Below are 14,198 nucleotides of genomic sequence, written 5' to 3' on the forward strand. Positions count from 1 at the left end.
AGGAGAATTGTTAGCTGTTCAATAAATGTGTTAACCTATCTCCAAGTCTGAACCTTCCTTTGTCAGAGCGTACATCAAGGAAGCAGCTTATGCTACATGAAGAAGCATAACACAAGAAGCAGCAGCCCGTGAGTGCGGCTTTGATTGATTTCAGTCTCTCAAACCCGTTCTGCGAGTTTGTATGAACGGTATCCCAGCGCCAATCCTTCTGGAAATCTGCCTCCCACCTTTTGCCAGACTGAGGAACAACACTGGCATTTTCCGGTTCTCCTGACCAACGTGCTATTGATTCTGCACCCCCCCCCGACTCAGCATGGTCAGACCTCGGTCGTGAGTCTGTAACCTTATTGACGGCCTTTTGAAACCTGGTTAACAAGCCCTGCCTTTATCCGAGTTGTTTGCCTTTGAATTAAGGGCGGGGACATTTGTGCCAAGGGACCTGTGAGGGGTATTGACAGGAATGTGCTGGAGAAATACAGGGAATGGAGCTGATGTGCTAAAGTTTCGAATATAAATTTTGACTCATTCACACATCTGCATGTGTCAAATTCAAGCTCTTAGCATCAAACAGCTGGATGTATCCCGTTAAGGCTTAACGGAACTGCTGAAGGCAACACAATATTAACACAATAGAACCCATTACATTTCTTCCTCTCTTTAGCTCTAAAGAGGAATCATACGGACTCGAAACTCTGATTGAAGTCGTCTGGGCCCCGCCTACTGTGCACCGCGACTGCGGGTTCCCATTGACAGCGGTGGGACCAAACTATCCCATCAGAGCCAATGACGTGCCTCCTCCCGCTGCCAAGAAACACTCGGCGGCGAGGCTAGAGAACCTCGCCCGTTATCTCTGTATCTCTCTCCAGAGATGCTGAGTTTTTCCAGCGTTTTCTGTTTCGATTTCAGGTTTCCAGCGCCTGCAGTATTTTTCTTTTCTTTCTGAACATTACCCTTACTGAGCACCAAATACCCTGAGCAATTAGGTAAATCAGTAGGACATAACTCATCTCCGTTATCTTTCAGTGTCTGAATACCCCTGCAATTAGCAAGCTATCAAAATCAGGGGGCGGGATTTTCCCATCGGGCGGCTAAGTGTCGACCCTGGCGTAAAAACAGGAGTGTTTTACTCCGGCGTCGGCGTCCGTTCCAGGACTCCATACTCCGGCCCACAGGGGGCTAGCACGATAGCTCCATCTGCCGATCCTGGTGTGAGCCTGGCACCGTGGGGTCTGCGCATGCGCAGTTGGGCCGGCGCCAACTAGCGCAGTTGCCTTCTTCCCCGCCCCAAATCGCGCAGGGCTACAAGAGCCGGCACGGAGGAAAGGGGCCCCCCAGCCAGAGAGGCCGGTCCGCCGATTGGTGGGCCCCGATCGCGGGCCAGGCCACTATGGAGGCACCCCCCCCCCCCCCTCCCCCACAGGCCGCCCCCGACCCTTCCACGCCGAGGTCCCGCCAGCTCAGAGGATGTTAGAATGGCGTTGGTGGGACTCGGATCTTTAGTGACGGCCGCTCGGCCCAATCGGGCCGGATAATCGGCATGCCGGCCTGTGCCAGCCCAGGCCGGAGAGTTGGCGAATACCCCTACCGGCGCAGCGCCGACCACGCCAGCACCATTGTTGCCGATTCTCTGCTCTGCCGATAATTGCGTTCCGGCGTCAGGGCAGCATGGTTTGATTCGCGCGATGCCTCGCCAATTCTCCAACCCGGCAGCGGGAGTCGGAGAATTCCGCCCCGGATTTGTTTCCCCCCCCCCATATTCATTCACGGGATGTGGGCATCACTGGCTGGGCCAACATAGTGCCCATCATTAATTGCCATTGAACTGAGTTGCTTACGAGGCCATTTAAGAGCCAACCACATTGGTGGGGCAGACAAGGTGAAGAAGGAAGATTTCCTTCCCTAAAGAACATGAAAGAACCAGAATGGTTTTTAATGATAATTGATTTGTGGTCTTATTAGACCTTTCATTCCAGATTGTTTTATTGAATTCAAATTTCACCATCTGCCGTGGTGGGATTTGAACCCGGGTCCTCGGAGTACAACCCTGTTTCTCTGAATAACAATACCTCTACGCCGTCGTCGCCACCACCTCCCTGAGTTTATGTGAACAATTCTCCCAAATGTGCGCACAGTGCTTTTCATAGAATCACACAGCACTGGGTGAGGCCATTTGGCCCATTCTGCCCCTGCTGGTTCTTTGACAGAGTTTCCCAATGAGCCTCGCTCGCTCTTCTCATTCCCCACAGCATTGTAGATTTCCCCCTTCCAAGTGTTTATCGAATTCCCTGTTGAAAATTCCTGTTGAATCTGCTTCCACCAAACCTGTCAGTCAGAACAGCAGGCAACGGTCAAAAGCATTCTCCTCAGTTGTGCGCCAGGTATTTCACGATGAATTTGCCTCCCCAGGTTAGGCAAGTTCCTCACACCGGTAGCATTTTTCGTACTCTTCAGAATTCCATATCAGGATACGTGGAGATCGGCCGCGTGGCCGACATGGCCTTTGGCCACCACACGGGCAAGCTGGTGGCGATCGTGGATGTGATTGATCAGAACCAGGCATTGGTGGATGGCCCTTGCAGTGGAGTGCGGAGACGAGCAATGCCATTTCAATGTATGCAGCTCCCCGATTTCAAGATTCAAATACCCCACAGTGTCCGCCACAAAGTCTGTGGAAGCTGCTTTGGGGAAAGGAGAAAATCAACGAGAAATGGGAAGCCACTCACTGGGCAAGGAAAATTGAAGCCCGTGCAAAGGGAGCCAAAATGACAGACTTTGATCGCTACAAGGTCATGAGGGCCAAGAAAATGAGAAACAAAATCATCAAGCAGGAGTTGTCAAAGCTGAAAAAGGAAGCCAGCAAGAAAGCATAAATGTTTATTGTGTAAACAGAGAAAAAATAAACTTCATAACAGAGAAAAAAAGATTCCATATCAGATTTCTATTTCCGAAGGAAATAGGAAGGTGAGTCAGTTCAAATATTTTGTGTTGACCCAAGTTTATTTCCCTTTGCGAAGGGAAAGTCAACCCGATTGTAAATATGGTAACGCAAATAACCTTCCCGTTTGAACATTGGCACATCCGGCGGTCTTGCTGGTGAAAGGGAAGGGGGAAAGCTTGCCTGGTTTGGCATTTCCATTCTCGCTGAGCTGAGCAGCGACTGGAACAGCCTGCGACAGTGCCGGCCGCCAACTCTGGACGTATTCTTGGGGGATTCATCACATGACCGTTACAAATCCCAGCACAACAACCCCCCCCCCCCCCCCCCCCCCCCCCCCCCCGCCCCCCCACCCCCGAGAAACCATTCCCCAGAAAACCAGCCTTTCCCCCTCTCTCTCCAACATTTTCTATCGTTAACAGGCGGAAGTGATTCAAAGAAGTGATTTGAGGGTCTGGGGGACACAATGGTCTACCCCTGTTCCTATGTGTGATGTTGATGACCTGAAGCACACTCTTACTGTTGCAGTATGTTGTGATATAAGGCGCCTGTAAATTTAAATACATTTTTGGGGCGGCACAGTAGCACAGTGGTTAGCACTGTTGCATCACAGCTCCAGGGTCCCAGGTTCGATTCCTGGCTTGGGTCACTGTCTGTGCGGAGTCTGCGCGTTCTCCCCCTGTGTGCGTGGGTTTCCTCCGGGTGCGCCAGTTTCCTCCCACGCTCCAAAGATGAGCGGGTTAGGTGGATTGGCCACGGTAAATTGCCCTCAGTGTCCAAAAAAGGTTAGATGGGGTTACTGAGTTATGGGGATAGGGTGGATGTGTGGGCTGAGGTCGGGTGCTCTTTCCAAGGGCCGGTGTAGACTCGATGGGCGGAATGGCCTCCTTCTGCACTGTAGATTCTATGATCCTTCAGATGGTGGAGCTCCCATGTGTTTGCTGCCTTTGTCCTTCTAGATGGTAGTGGTCATGGGTTTGGTAGGTGCTGTCTCTGGACTCTTGGTGAGTTGCTGCAGTGCATCTTGTAGATGGTACACACGGCTGCCACTGTGCGTCGGTGGTGGAGGGAGTGAATGTTGAAGGTGGCAGATGGGCTGCTTTATCCTGGATGGTGTCGGGCTTCTGGAGTGTTGTTGGAGCTGCACTCATCCAGGCAAGTGGAGAGTATTCCATCGCACTCCTGACCTGTGCCTTGTACATGGTGGACAGGCTTTGGGGAGTCAGGAGGTGCGTTACCCATCAGAGAATTCCTAGCCTCTGAGCTGCTCTTCTTACCTTGTATTTATGTAGCTAGTCCAGTTCCATTTCCCAAGAAACATATGCCAACAGCTGGTGCGAGCAGTTATTGTACCATTAACGACTAGTTTGCTTACTGGTTGTGAGGCTGGCACTTTCAAGGCTGAGTCTCTTTTCTGGGGATTGCCCCTGTGCCAGGTGGGCACATGGCCAACCAGTTCTCAGTCTGCCGCCAAGACACCTCCAAAATCAGCCCCAAAGAAACCAAAGGAAAAGGAATTCACAAGGAGGCCGGAATTCTCCGTGCACTGGGATTCTCTGTTGCCGCCGGCAGTGCATCCTCTTCCCGTGGGTTTCCCGACGGTGTGGGGGCGGCTTCAATGGGAAATCCCATTGGCAGACGGCGGGCGGAGGAGAACAACTCGCCGCGTGCGCACGTCGTGCCACCGAGGAACACGCAGCTGGGAGACCGGACAGCCCACCTGAAGGGACGTCTGATGCGTGACCGAGCCAGCATCACCTGTTTTTCACTAAATTTCTAAAGTTAGAATTACCCTCAAAGGTGACAATATGGAGTTGGTGTTTGTGTGTGTCTCAGCACGCCCCTTTGTCGAGTCGTGTGTATCTGCATTCATGAACCTCGAGCACAGATAGTCATTTTACAGGGGCATAAATCTGTCAATGCTCTATTGAAGCCCCCCAAGATGCCTGAGAATAGGCTCAACACTCTGCCTTGGCAGGAGTCCACAGCTACACACAAGTGGGCCTGTTGTAAAGTTCGCCTTTGAATGTGACCTGATGGCAAATACCAGATGTGAAAGTGGCTCTCAGTGGTCTCTCCTGAGGAATGCACCACTTTATATCGAACCAGCGAAAATGACCAGCAAAAGCATCAAGATCAGAGCCAGCTCTCCTCATTTGGAGTTTTATTGTCTTCAGATTTATTTGCGACTTTTTCACAACACGCCTGTATAGTTTGGTTGATAGATGCCCTTCCTTCCGAATATAGGAGTGAAAATTCCTTTTTGTGGCTTTAACAGTACCCTCACTGTGACGGTTTCTACCTGGTCCTGTGGCCTCATTTGTTGCTTATCACAGGGGCTGGTTTAGCTCACCAAGCTAAATTGCTGGCTTTTAAAGCAGACCAAGCAGGCCAGCAGCACGGTTCGATTCCCGTACCAGCCTCCCCGGACAGGCGCAGGAATGTGGCGACTAGGGGCTTTTCACAGTAACTTCATTGAAGCCTACTCGTGACAATAAGCGATTTTAATTTTTAATTTTTCAGAATGTGGAGCCCACAAACCCGCCATTCGGCCCAAATGGTTTCTACCAGCACTCACGTAACACCAGCCTCCTCCCGCCTCCTCGCTTCATCTGTTGCTATCACTATGATCTTTCATTCATTTCTCACCTTGTGAGAAATGCCTTCGATCTGACAAAACCTTGCTGCAAAATGGAACGGCGAGAATACAAAAGGAACTCTCTGCTGCTTTATGAACCAGGCCCTTCCATTGGGAGAGAGAATATTCGCTCATCGAACCAATGTCTGAAACTAGTGTCTGTGGGAGCTTGCTGTGCAGAATTACAGATTGTAGGGGCCCTGGGTCACCTTCATTTCTGACCCCCTCCCCCCCACAAACTCATGCCCTTGCCAACCCCACCCACCCTCATCCCACAGAACACAAAGGCAGAAGCTGCAAAAATACACATATTGACCACTGCTTCTGAACTTGTAAAAGCGCACCTGCAGTCTCCCTGCAAGTCCGCAACCCTGGCTAACCCCCTCCTCCCCCCACACTCTTCCCCCGACCCCCCCACCCCACCCCACCACAAAACCCCATCGCCTCACAGTCTCCCACCACCGCTGACATTCTCCCACTCTCACAATCTGCCTCAGGAAGGCAGGCAGCATTATCAGAGACCCCTCCCACCCAGGCATTGCCTTCTTCCAGACCCTTCCATCAGGCAGAAGGTACAGAAGTCTGAAGACTCACACATCCAGACATGGGAACAGCTTCTTCCCCACAGCTACAAGACACCTCAACAACTCCCCCTCAGACTGATCTGTTCCCTGTAAGAACACTATTCACGACGCCCTATGCAGCTCTTGCTCATGTATTTGTTTTGTTTGGCCCCTTGTTCCGCACTATAACCAATCACTGTTTGCCGATGTACCATTTGTCAATGTACTCTGTCGGTTAGCACAGTTGCTTCACAGCTTCAGGGTCCCAGGTTCGATTCCCGGCTTGGGTCACTGTCTGTGTGGAGTCTGCACGTTCTCCCCGTGTCTGCGTGGGTTTCCTCTGGGTGCTCACGTTTCCTCCCACAGTCCAAAGATGTGCAGTTTAGGTGGATTGGCCATTCTAAATTTCCCTTAGTGTCCAAAAAGGATAGGTGGAGTTACTGGGTTACGGAGATAAAGGGGATCGGGTGGAGGCATGGGGCTTAAGTAGGGTGCTCTTTCCAAGGTCCGGTGCAGACTTGATGGGTCGAATGGCCTCCTTCTGCACTGTTAATTGTATGATTCTATGATTATTCTTTTTGTCTACTAGGTACGTACTGTGTACATTCCCTTGGCCACAGAAAAATACTTTTCACTGTACTTCGGTACATGTGACAATAAATATCAATCAATCAATGATCAATCTCCACTCACCTCGCTCGCCTGGGGTCTTCAATGCAGCATCTTGCCTCACTCATTGTCTCTTTGTTGTTAGATTTCTTGCTGCTGTTGAGTAAAGAGTCAAGACAGCTGCTCCTTTTCACAAACACCTTTATTTTCCTTAAACGCACTATACACAACGCACTCTATACAAAACTCTATCACCACACCACACCAAACAAGTGCCACCTGCAACCCCCTTAACATATCAGTGTCAATTATTGGATACTTGACATCAATGAGACATCTAATTGGAATGTCTCTAAACCCATTCCTTAACACTCATGGCTGAGGCTTGATTCGGGGCTCATGTCGCAACGCTGCCTGCCTCGCCTGCCATGCTCAGCAGCTGACCTCACCGCGTGGTGGCTTTCGGTGCCTCGCTCTTTGCTGTTGGCCTGGCTCGAGTCGCAAACCCACTCACATTGATTGGACCAGCATTTTCCATTCTTTCAGATTCACCAATCGGAGGCTGATTTCGCTCTGCATTGCCTGCTGATAGGCTCAACAAATACAAATTGAGCCTATCAGCAAATGCAGAGTAATCAGCCTCTGATTGGATGACCGGTGCACCAGCCGGCACCGGGCCCTCCCATTGGCCGGTGGCCCACGCTTAGGCACAGTGTGTTTCGTTGTAAATCCGCCTCTGGCGATGCACAAATTAGAATCATTGAATCTCTACAGTGAAGAAGGAGGCCATTAGGCCCATCGAGTCTGCACCGACCCTCCAAAAGAACACACTACCAAGGCCCACGTCCCCATCCTATCGCCGTAACCCCACTAACCTTTTGGACACTAAGGGGCAATTTAGGATGGCCAGTCCACCTACCCGGCACATCTTTGGACTGTGGGAGGAAACCGGAGCACCCGGAGTAAACCCACGCAGAAACGGGGAGAAAGTGCAAACTCCACACAGACAGTGACCCAAGGCAGGAATCGAGCCTGGGTCCCTCGTGCTGTGAGGCAGCAGTGCTAACCACTGTGCCACTGTGCTGCCACATTGGTTGCCACGTTTGAACAATCAAAAAGTATTTAATTCACTTTGAAGTGCTTAGCGACATCTTAGCTGTAAGTGAAAGAGTTATTTTTCTTTACACAATGAATGACGTCTCAAATAATAAATTCCACAGCCGACCCTCAATGATGTTAATGAATGGGCAGCATGGTGGCGCAGTGGGTTAGCACTGCTGCCTCACGGCGCCGAGGTCCCAGGTTCGATCCTGGCCCTGGGTCACTGTCCGTGCGGAGTCTGCACATTCTCCCCGTGTCTGCGTGGGTCTCACCCCCACATCCCAAAGACGTGCAGGGTAGGTGGATTGGCCACGCTAAATTGCCCCTTAATTGGAAAAAATAATTGGGTACTCTAAATTCTTTTTTTAAGTGATGTTAGTGAACATTGTGTCGAAGTGAGTGAAAGAGAGTTTTAAACATTCGGTTTTAATACTCAATACATGTAATTAAAATGGAGTACTTTCAAAAGAAATGTCATCACTATCTCACGTCAGCGTCTCTGCATTTCACAATGTTTCTGCTCGCAGTTTGCGTCAAAGCAGACAGATTGTTTTGTTTGCTTAAGCTGACCCCACCACAGCTAATTTCCCCGCCTTTATTCAGTTTTGGAGATGTCAGAGTTGACAGGAGCTACTGAAGCCACCTAAGGGTTTCCGCAGGAGGAAAAAGGAAACCTTGTGTACCGCTTACGAGCTCCAGGAAAGTCCGGATTATGCCTTTGATATTACAAGAAATGACGGAAGATTGACAGCACAGAAACAGACCATTCAGCCCAATGTTTAACCCCCACACGGGCCTCCACCCACTTCAACTCTCCATCAGCATAAACCGTTCTCCCTCATGTACTCAATACAGCTCCCTCCCTCCTGCCCAAAATGCCTCTACTCTATTCCCCTCAACCATTCTCTGTGGGATTGAGTTTCCCATTCCAACCACTCTCCAGGCAAAGACGGTTCTCCTGAATTTCTGATCGGTTTTATTAGTTTGGGATTTCCTGCCAAGCGTCCATTATTTTTCTACATCTACCATATCAAGCCCCTTCATAATTCTGGAGACCTCGACCAGACCTCTATCAGGTCGTTCTGCATAAATGTTGATACTCGTCAGAAGACTGATGGATGGAATTGGAAAGTCTTTCCTTCAGGAAGCACTCAGAGGGCAGCTGTTTCTCCCCATGTTTAGCTTCGCGGATAAACCATTACACAAGAGAACGGCCAGTGTAAACATCACCTCTTCCGCAACCTAACCATCTGACCTAACCATCCTCTGCCTGGCTAAACCATTGGACACTTTCTCTTTAATCCCACTCTGTTCCTTCAGGAATCACTGGAGGCGCACACGTTCATCCAAACTATTCCTTACGTAGGGTTGGACAAGAGGTTATCGATATCGTAATCGGTGGTCAGATGGAGGATTCCTTCCGACGCCCAAATCGGGTTGACGATGGTTTTCAAGTCTCCGTCCCCTCCAAAATGGCGTCATCACGTGCCGCACACCGTTGCAAGCCACTGGCGCATCATCGGCAGGCACTCCCATGAAGCTCTGCCCCCGATGGGCCGAGTTCCTGACTGCGCGGTTGACGTGTGGTTTGAGCGGTCAGGAACCCAGCAAGGCGGGCGCCGACTATGTTCAGCGTTGCCACACTCATCCGGGATCCGTGCCAGTAGCCGGGAGACTTCCGCAAGGCCTGGGGCGACTGGGGGGTGGTCAGAGGGTGGCTGTGGGGTCACGTTTGGCGAGTCGGGTCCGCAAATGGCCGGCGCCATGCAGTACGGCGCAACCGCTGCATGTCATCGCCGTGCACATGCACAGCCACGGACCCGGTCATTCTCCAGCCGTTTTTGGTATGGGAGCCGGACGTTTTACCTGGAGCCAGCATGGATTCGTGAAGGGAAGGTCATGCCTGACTAACCTTATTGAAATCTTTTGAAGAGGTGACTAAGGTAGTGGACAGGGGAATGTGTGTGGATGCTGTTTATATGGACTTCTAGAAGGCATTTGATAAAGTTCCACACAAAAGGCTGTCAACTAAGGTGGAATCCCACAGAGCTGAGGCCAAATGATTGACATGGCTGGGAAATTGGTTGAGTGGCAGGCGACAGAGAATGGGGATAATGTGTAATTACTCTATTGGCATAAGATGACTAGTGGTGAACCACAGGGAACTGTGTTGGGGCCTCAATTATTCGCTATTCATATATGACTTGGATGATGGCAAAGAAAATCATATATCCAAATTTGCGGTTGATACAAAGTTAGGTGGCATTGTAGACAGCCTAGATGATAGCATACAATTACAACGAGATATTGACAGACTAAGTGAATGGGCAGAATTGTGGCAGATTGTGGGGAATTCAATATAAGCAAGTTTGAGGGTATACATTTTGGACCCAAAAAGGATAGAGCAGAGAACTTTCTAAATGGAAAGATGTTCGGTACAGTGGATGCCCAAAGAGACTTGGGGGTTCAGATGTAAAGGTCCTTAAAATGCTAGGAACAAGTGCAGAAATCAATCAGAAAAGCTAATGGAATGCTAACCTTTATAACTAGAGGATTGGAATATAAAGACACAGAGGTTATGTTGCAGCTTTACAAAACCCTGGTTAGACCCCACTCTGAATCACTGTGAGAAGTTCTGGGCACCACACCTTCGGAAGGATATTCTGGCCTCGGAGCGGGTGCAACGTAGGTTTACAAAATGATACCTGGACTACAGGGGATTGAGTTACGAGGAGAGATTACTCAAATTAGACTTGTTTTTGCTATAATTTAAAAGGTTACGGGGTGTGTAGTGATCTGCATATCTGTATATACACAAGAGATTAATGTAAAGGCACTAGAACTAAGTAATCACTAGAGGGCAGCACTAGAGATGTATAAATAGACAGACTGAAGCCAGGATCAGTCTCTTCACAGGAACAGGGTCTAGTGACCACAAGAATACAGAGACAGCTCAGCACAGGTGTAGATAGTCATAAGTACTTCTTAGTTAATCTTGTTCATGTAACATCTAGTTTAAGCATTGGAGAAAGAATGAACTCACAGTTAATTCATCAACGTTACTCAATAAAGTATTTGCTCTAATTGGAAGACTACAAGTGTCAATCAACATCGAGTTAAGGATCATTCCGGAAGATGCAAGTGAGTAACTTATATTGCACAAAGCAATACAATATTACTATCAGAAATAGCAATATAATATGGTACCAGGAGTGACTTCAAGAAAACTTACTCGATAGATTACATCAGAACCAGAAAGAGAGAAAAAAAAAAGAAAATTTGTACCGGACATTCGACTTTGGAAGGCTTCGCAGCACTCGGATCCCTCGAAGAACAATCGGCTCAATGGACCAAGTTCAAGCTCCACGTCCACTCAAACCTAACGGTAATCTTAAATCTAATTGGAAGCTTTTTACACAGCAAATCCATATCTTTATGGAAGCGCATAATTTGAATACCGCTTCTGAAGCTAGGAAAATAGCTCTGCTTTTATCCTTTGCAGGACAGCAGGCTGTAGAAATGTACAACTCTTTCACTTACACTGCAAGAGAGGACAAAACCAAACAAATTTAAAAGGTTAAGGGGTGATCTGATTGAAATATTCAAGATACTAACAGAGAAAGACAGGATAGATAAAGATAAACTATTTCCACTGGTCGTAGATTCTAAAATTAAGGGACATAGTCTAAAAATTAGGGCTAGACCATTCAGGAGAGATGTTAGGAAGAATTTCTTCACACAAAGGGTGATAGAGGTTTGGAAATCTCTCCCACACACAGCAATTGAAGCTGGAACAGGTGTTAATTTTAAACCTGAGAGAGTTAGGTTTTTGTGGAGCAAAAATATTAAGGGTTACGGACCATGATCTCATTGAATGGCAGGACAGGCTCGAGGGGCTGAATGGCCTACTCCTGTTGCTATTAGGTCTGCACCAACCCTCTGAAAGAGCACCCTACCTCGGCCCACCCCCTTCCCAACCAGCCCTATCCCCGTAACCCCATAAATTAATCTGCACATCTTTAGACATTAGGGGACAATTTAGCCTGGCCAACCTACCTAACCTGCACATCTCCGGACTGTGGGAGGAAACCGGAGCACCCGGAGGAAACCCACGCAGACACGGGAGAATATGCAGACTCCGCACCGTCAGTCAAGCTCGGCTGGAATTGAACCCGGGTCCCTGGCGCTGTGAGGCAACAGTGCTAACCACTGTGCCACCCATTTATTAACGAAAGGCAAAGGCTGGTATCTGTACAGGCTCAGAACACAATAGGATGGGTCTCATCTCTTCGGTGCTGGGGGTCCATAATGCCCGGGATCCTGCTCCCCACGGTTTGCGTACTATCACATGATTGCCCCCGAGCCAGTCACATGGTCGGCCAGGCCCGCCCCTTAAAGGGTCCGCGCTACCACAGAATATATTGGCTGTTGTTTCATCATTGCTGGCTCACAATTCTGGAATTGCCAACCGAAAGGCTCTGTATTCAGCATACAGACTGCAGAGGTTCAAGAAGGCGGCTGAACACAACCTTCTCAACGGCAACAAGGGACCAGAAAAAGAAAAAAAGATAAACTTTTCATAAGCATCAGGCGTCTCACATCGCTTCACAGCCAATGATACCTGGGTTAGCCTCTCATCCTAAAGACGGCATCTCCGGCTGTGCAGCGCTCCCTGCGTACTGCACCGGAGTGATCGGCGATGATCGCTGTACTGAGGTCGCGCAGTGGGATTTTCCAGCCGTACCTGCCGATGGCGATTCCCCCCCCCTCCCCCTCCCTCCCCCACCGTTGGTTCCCCGGTGGTGGAGGGGACAGAAAACGGGAAGCCCCATGGACAGCGGAGCGACCAGCTGATCCCACCGCCGTCCAAAACGATCGGAATGTCAGACTTCCAAAGTTTTTTTCTATTAAAACCTCGTCGTTTCCCAGGCGATGTTGAGACCCCTTAGTTTATGGTCTGGAGGGTGCCAGAGCAACGATCCCGGAGGTGGGGTGAGGTACAGCGGGAAAATGTTAAAATGCAGCAATGGAGATGAGGGCAAAGGTGGAGAATTGGGAAAAAGAAGGGATCTTGTCCGCTGCTAAACAGAGTCCATCTGTAAATCCTAATGTTTCACAAAGTGCTGGACTCACACAGCGAGTGTCCACTGATCATGTCACATCCTGTTGTAAATCACACTTGACGAGGTTTCTCTGTACTATCCAGTCTGTCTGTCAGCAGCCTGCACTAATCTAAGAATGATGGAGATCCGCATTATCTTTCAAATGTTTGCAAAGACGCAGATGTCCCTAAAGGCCCGGAATGCAACAAGGTGTCTCCGCCGGAATCCAGTCTTTGAGCTGGGCTCCATTTTAGGGGCTAAAAGTGACTCTCGAAACTCCAGCCAGGATCCGGGCAGAATCAAATTCAATCGGGAAGCAAAACGACTTGTTACCCAAGTGGATGAAGCTTAACTGTCAATTAAACAGCCATTGTTCCCCATTTTCAATACTTTCATATCTGAAAAGAACAAAGAACAAAACAGCACAGGAACAGGCCCTTCGGCCCAAGAAAGAGAAAAATGGTCGCCGAAAATGACCAAAAAAATTAGCTATTTTAATGTCCCGATGATTTTTCTCCAGGGTTGCCCAGCAACAGAATCGATCTTCAATTCCTGGAGACCCCAGGAAAATCCTGGAGGGTTGGCAACCCACGTTTTTAGGAGCCTGTTGTTAAAAGAGGAAGTGAGGCAGAGGGGTGGGGAGGAGTAAGGAGGGGATTCCAGAGCTAGGGTCCCAGGCCATTGAAGACACAACCGCCAATGGTAGAGAGATTAACACTGGGGAATGCGCAAGAGGCCAGGTTTAGAGGAGAGCAGTTGTCTGGGAGGGTTGTGAGCATGAAGGTGATAAGGCACCAGCCCAGCTAGCTCAGTTGGTAAAGCATGGGACTCTTAATCCCAGGGCTGTGGGTTCAAGCCCCACGTTGGGCGCTTCCATGAAGGTGATAAGGAGGGGCGACGCTGTGAAGAATGAGGATGAGACACGGGAAAGGTGAGGGGGAGGAGATGGGCACAGAGATAGGGGGAGGACTCTGGATCGAAGCACTGCACAGGGCGAACTCCACATCCTCGTGCACAGGGCTGAGCCTAACGCAGCTAACTGGAAACTCCTGCTCAGCTGAGGATCAGCAGCGTCACCCAAGGCCGCAGACTGGCCATCCGACTGAGCTGAATTCCTCAAATTGGAAAAGAAAAGATTCGCCATCAGAGGAAGGTTTCCGCGACACATGGAAGCAATTTACCAACCTTTTCGAGGACCTGTTCGCGACCAGCAACCAGTAAGGGAGGGGGTCGGAGCAGAGAACGGGGAG

At 49.5% G+C, this 14,198-nt stretch overlaps 1 non-coding gene and 1 pseudogene across 1 annotated transcript; both read left to right on the forward strand.

Moving 5' to 3' along the window:
- Positions 1-2,388: 2,388 nt before the first annotated feature.
- Positions 2,389-2,886, forward strand: LOC119970633 (annotated as a pseudogene).
- Positions 2,887-13,745: 10,859 nt separating this feature from the next.
- Positions 13,746-13,818, forward strand: trnak-cuu. Its single transcript has one exon. It is a non-coding gene; the product is annotated as a tRNA-Lys (tRNA).
- Positions 13,819-14,198: the final 380 nt, after the last annotated feature.

Source organism: Scyliorhinus canicula, chromosome 8 (assembly GCF_902713615.1).
Source record: "Scyliorhinus canicula chromosome 8, sScyCan1.1, whole genome shotgun sequence".
Classification (NCBI taxonomy): domain Eukaryota; kingdom Metazoa; phylum Chordata; class Chondrichthyes; order Carcharhiniformes; family Scyliorhinidae; genus Scyliorhinus; species Scyliorhinus canicula.